At 40.6% G+C, this 5,593-nt stretch overlaps 1 long non-coding RNA gene across 1 annotated transcript; it reads right to left on the reverse strand.

Annotated features, from left to right (window-relative positions):
- Window positions 1–234: 234 nt before the first annotated feature.
- Window positions 235–5,053, reverse strand: LOC122548614. The gene is made up of 3 exons (XR_006311271.1): window positions 4,987–5,053; window positions 3,610–3,701; window positions 235–301 (listed from the first exon to the last, which is right to left on the reverse strand). It is a non-coding gene; the product is annotated as an uncharacterized LOC122548614 (long non-coding RNA).
- Window positions 5,054–5,593: the final 540 nt, after the last annotated feature.

The raw sequence follows: 5,593 nt of genomic DNA on the forward strand, positions 1-5,593 counted from the left end.
GGAGTTACAGTAAAAATGAATTTAATGGAATCAGTCGGGGTTAACCTTTGTTAAATGTCTCGTACAAAAACAACTGATTGTGGCTATTGGTGGCCAATCAGTTCAATTCCAAGACATCGCTGCAGGAGTTCCTCATGGTAGTGTTCTGGGTCCAGCCATCTTCAGCTGCTTCATCAATGACTTTCCCTCCACCATCACGTCAGAAGTGGGATGTTCAGGATAATATTCAGCACCATTTGCAACTTCTCAGATACTGAAGCAGTCCATTTCCACAAATAACAAGACCGGGATAATATTCAGGCTGAGGATAATAAGTGAACGTAATATTTTCATCTCACAAATCTCCAATGAAAAAAAAATCTAATCATCTACCATTTGCATGCAGTGACGTAACCTTCACCAAATCCGCCACCATGAGCAGAAACTTAAAAGGACCAGTCAGGACTGTGGCTACAACAGAAGTCTGAGACTAGGCAAGTGACTGCTCCTAACTCCTCAAAGACTTTCCATTATCCCCACACGAGACAAGTCAAGATTGTGATAAAATACTTGCCATTTTCCTGAATGGGTGCAATTTCAGTAATACTCGGGAAGCTCAACACAATGCAGGACAAAGATGAAACCTAACCTACCATTTTAAACATCCACCTATTGTATCTAAAATATACCATAACTAAAAGCTGCAGCATCTACAAGATATACTCCAGCAACTGTCAAATATTTCTTTGACAGCACCTTCTAAACATACGATCTCCAATGGGCTGAGAAGTGGCAGATGGAGGTTAATTTAGATAAATGCGAGGTGCAGCATTTTGGGAAAGCAAATCCTAGCAGGACTTATACACTTAATGGTAAGGTCCTAGGGAGTGTTGCTGAACAAAGACACCTTGGAGTACAGGTTCATAGCTCCTTGAAAGTGGAGTTGCAGGTAGATAGGATAGTGAAGAGGGCATTTCGTATGCTTTCCTTTATTGGTCAGAGCATTGAGTACAGGAGTTGGGAGGTCATGTTGCAGCTGTACAGTACATTGGTTAGGCCACTGTTGGAATATTGCGTGCAATTCTGGTCTCCTTCCTATTGGAATCGCCATCTTCAAATTTCTCTTCACTTTCCTAGTTTGGTAATATATGTCCTTTCTTTTTTGAACCCTTTTTTGAAAGGGGTGACCTGTATAGAGGTTTATAACCTCCTGAGGGGCATGGATAGGATAAATAAACAAGGTCTTTTCCCTGGGGTGGGTAGTCCATAAATAGGGGGTTTAAGGTGAGAGGGGAAAGATGTAAAAGAGGACTAAGGGGCAACGTTTTCACGCAGAGGGTGGTACGTGTGTGGAATGAGCTGCCAGAGGAAGTGGTGGAAGCTGGTACAATTGCAACATTTAAAAGGCGTCTGGATGGGTATATGAAAAGGAAGGGCTTGGAGGGTTATGGGTCAGGTGCTGGCAGGTGGGACTAGATTGGGTTGGGATATCTGGTCGGCATGGACAAGTTGGTCCGAAGGGTTTATTTCCGTGTTGTACATCTCTATGACTCTATAACCTGGAGGGACAAGGGTATCAAGCACAAAAGAAACTCGCCATCTTCAAATTTCTCTTCACTTTCCTAGTTTGGTAATATGTGTCCTTTCTTTTATCATTGGGTTAAAAATCTTTGAATTCCCGAATAGCACTGCAAGAGAGCGCTTTCACTACACAGGCTGCAGTATTTCAACAAGGAAACTGACCATCACCTTCTCAGGGTGAATTAGTGAAGTGCTCTACGAGCCACTTTGTGAATTATTTTTAAGAATCTACAGAAACCATGTATTGTTGGAAAATATGAAAATATAAATGCTTTAAATTTCGTGAGATACTTATTTAATATTTAGTTGTTGCTTTCTTCATCCATAAATTTGATTATTTATGTTGCTGTGATTATTACTAGCGAACTCCACGACAATGTCTATCTTGACATAATAACACAGCTGAGTGGCAATTTAAAGTGCTTAACTTGCATTTTAGAGCATAGATTAACAAAGTGATAATATTTTAATAGCCATGTCTAAGCAGATAGTAATTGTGTCAAGTTAATGATTACCAACCTGTTCCAATTAATTTCAAACTGCCACTGATTCCCAGAATAATTTATTTGTGCTTACCTGGACTTTTCTTGGTCATATTGGATTTAATTTAATATATGAGGTGAGGAAGAGGAGTAAGTTATTGCAGTGATTTTTATTATCAAGCTTGTTGCTTGAATAAGGAAGAGAGTCTTTATTGTGACTACATTCTATTAATACAAAGAACTAGGGATGGTTTTGAATATCATAATTATGTATTGTCCTACTGTCCTATTCGGGAAATGGAATCAAATCTTCTCTGTTTGAAGACTTTACTTTGAATCATTTAAGACTGAAGAATGGAATGAAATAGACTATGTCTCAACATCCACTTTTCTCCATACAATCGCAGCAGTGCAGAAACATGCCAGTTGGCCAAATAAGTCCATACTGATCCGACACCACCCCACTCCACTACCCTATCCCTGTAGTTCCCAGGGCTAATGCACCTGCACATGATGGGTGATTCAGCATGGCCAATCCACCAAACCTGCACAGCTTTGGACTGTGGGAAGAAACAGGAGCACCCAGTGGAAACCCATGCAGACACAGGAAGAATGTGCAACCTCCTCACAGAAGGTCACCTGCAGGTAGAATCAAACCCATGTCCCTGGCACTGTGAGGCAGCAGTGCTACCAATGAGCCACCGTGCTACCTATGCTCCTGACCTTTTGCTTCTCTTGCAGACATGCAAAGATTCTACTTGCACACTAGGTCAGATGATGATCTCTACAATCTATCAAGATCGAAAGAGGAGTTGTCTCATTTCATAATGATCAGAGAACTCCTCTGTACTGATAGTGCTGTGCCAGGTTCCCCTCACAGAAACCCATGGATTGCCCCTCTCATACCTTTTAATTTGTTCTCGTTGACTATAAACATGAACAATATCATGCAGATGGTACATGGTGTTACATATCCACCTCCGATAATAATAATAAACAATGAGCAGCTGGAAGAAATTAGCAAATCCTGCTACCTCAGGTCATAGTGACATCTGAACTGAATACATGTGGTTACAGAGTTAGGTTGTCTTCCTGGAGAATATGTTTTGAACTAGATGAAAGAATAAGATCAGATCAGCATCTGCTGAGGAGAGTTCTGGCTGACCTTAAGACCAGCCCATAGGATAGAACCGAACAGTTGGAAAAGATGTGAGGGATCAAGAAAGTTACAACTTCTATGGAGTTGATTAAAAGATGGTAACCATGGAATTACTTGGCAAGGAGAGGGTTTGTATTTGGATCCAAGCGATTTAAATGAAGCTCTGAAACAAAACTATTCACTAACTTACATACATAGGGTAGCATAATGGTAACATAACTGAACTTTAATACATAACTACTGGCATGTGTTCTGTGAACTAGGGTTCAAATTCCATTATGGCAAATGGTAAAATTTGAAACAATAAACATCTGGAATAACACACTAGTCTTATCATGATCTAGAAACCTCTGATTGTCATTAAAAGTCATCAGGTTCACTAATCTCCTTTGGAGAGGGTATCCTTACCGAGACTGGTCAGGCCAACATGTAAGTGACTCCATACACACAGCAATGTGTACCTCCTTGTGGGCAATATATGGTGCTCAGCCAGTGATACCCTGAATGAACAAAATAAAAATGAGTGAAGTTTGAAGAAAGTAGCAGCTTTCCCATTACATACAGAAACCATTCGGGAATAATTAGACAGTTGTGTAAGCTGTTTGACATTTCCACGATTCAAGTACAGCATCACGGTAGACAACATGAGACCATTAGTGATCAAGTCTAGTTTGTGGGGGAAGAAGTCATTGCTGGCCTTGGTTCAGATCCAGTGGAAATGTTGGGCAGAGCTCACTGGATGAACTTGAAGCTGAATAGGAAAGAAATATAATAAACATGAGTACACAGGGATGGCCAGCAAGATGTCTCTGTTCTAGATGCTGAAAAAGTAGGCTTGCAGCCTTGATGTGATGACCAACCTATGTAAAAGCATTGCAATCATTTGGTGGATTCAAACATTATTTATTTATAAAGAGCAGCAAGCTAGGCAGGAAAGAGAGTGTTATGAAGCAGAGATCGATCCCCTTCTCTTGTAACTAAAACCGAAACACCCAGAGATGCTTGCCTCACCTCATAATGTGTTAAAAGGGGTATAACCTACCTCTAACAGTCTCTCCCACTAGCCCCCCTCCCCAAACGGTTATAAAGGAGTGGTTAAATTAGATTAGATTACTTACAGTGTGGAAACAGGCTCTTCAGCCCAACAAGTCCACACCGACCCGCTGAAGCACAACCCAGACCAATTCCCCTACATTTACCCCTTCGCCTAACACTACGGGCAATTTAGCATGGCCAATTCACCTAACCTGCACATTTTTGGACTGTGGGAGGAAACCAGAGCACCCGGAGGAAATCCACGCAGACACAGGAAGAATGTGCAAACTCCACACAGTCAGTCACCTGAGGCGGGAATTGAACCCAGGTCTCTGGTGCTGTGAGGCAGCAGTACTAACCACTGTGCCACCCACGGTTAAATGAAATGAAATCCTTTCATTCACTCCATAACCAGCAAGTAACAATTTAATTATTTAACTTCAACAGTGAACAAATTAAAATAACCACAAACAAAATGAACAATTCCCCTTGAGCTACTAACTATTCCTGAATAAAACAAAATGTTAATGGTATGCTGTTCTAATAAATATAAGTCCCACTTATATAGCAAAACAACAGAATTTAGTCTCTTGAAATTATAGCCATGTTGTGCCTTCCAGAATGCTCCGCACCCTCCCCACTGGTCATCTTTCAGGAATGTCTCCTCCTTTTGAGTTCTTGTATCAGGAACCCCTCTCTCTGTCAAATTCTGGAGCCAGAAAAGAGTACCAGCTAAAAATGCTGCTGTACATTTAGTCAGATGATGGTTACTCTGATAGCTAAGAGGACTGGGAGAGCCAATTCCTTCAGATGGCAGATTGCACTACCCTGATTTTCAAATGCCCTCTTCTTTTATTCTCTTGTTGTCCTATTAATTTGTTTACAATTGGATTGGTTCTGGATAGTCCAAACCATCAGATTTAAATGTAATTGGTCCTTAGACTCCAAGTGCCTTAATTGGCTAAATTAAGAAATGTCTTGTCTTAATAAAAATGCTGTTTTGTCTGCTGACAGCATAGCTTTTTGATATAAATGTTTCAATTTGAGCACCTGCAACTGACAAGCTGCTGCCCACAGACACTCATTTATAAATCACTAAACATAGGAAAAACATCATCTTTTAATGGGACCATGCACTCTTCCCCTATCATTTTACAAACATCAAATTCTAACATCCTTCCAATCCACAAATACTCTACCCAACTTCACAACAAGAGACAATGATGACACATGATGTACCAGACAGAAAATGGATAAATCTGGAAATAGTTATTTTCACTCTTGAGGGAAATGACTATCTTGTTACGATAGACCATAATTCTGATTACTGCGAGGTGGACCAGCTGACTTCAATGAC

The sequence above is a fragment of the Chiloscyllium plagiosum genome, chromosome 3 (genome assembly GCF_004010195.1).
Source record: "Chiloscyllium plagiosum isolate BGI_BamShark_2017 chromosome 3, ASM401019v2, whole genome shotgun sequence".
Classification (NCBI taxonomy): Eukaryota; Metazoa; Chordata; class Chondrichthyes; order Orectolobiformes; family Hemiscylliidae; genus Chiloscyllium; species Chiloscyllium plagiosum.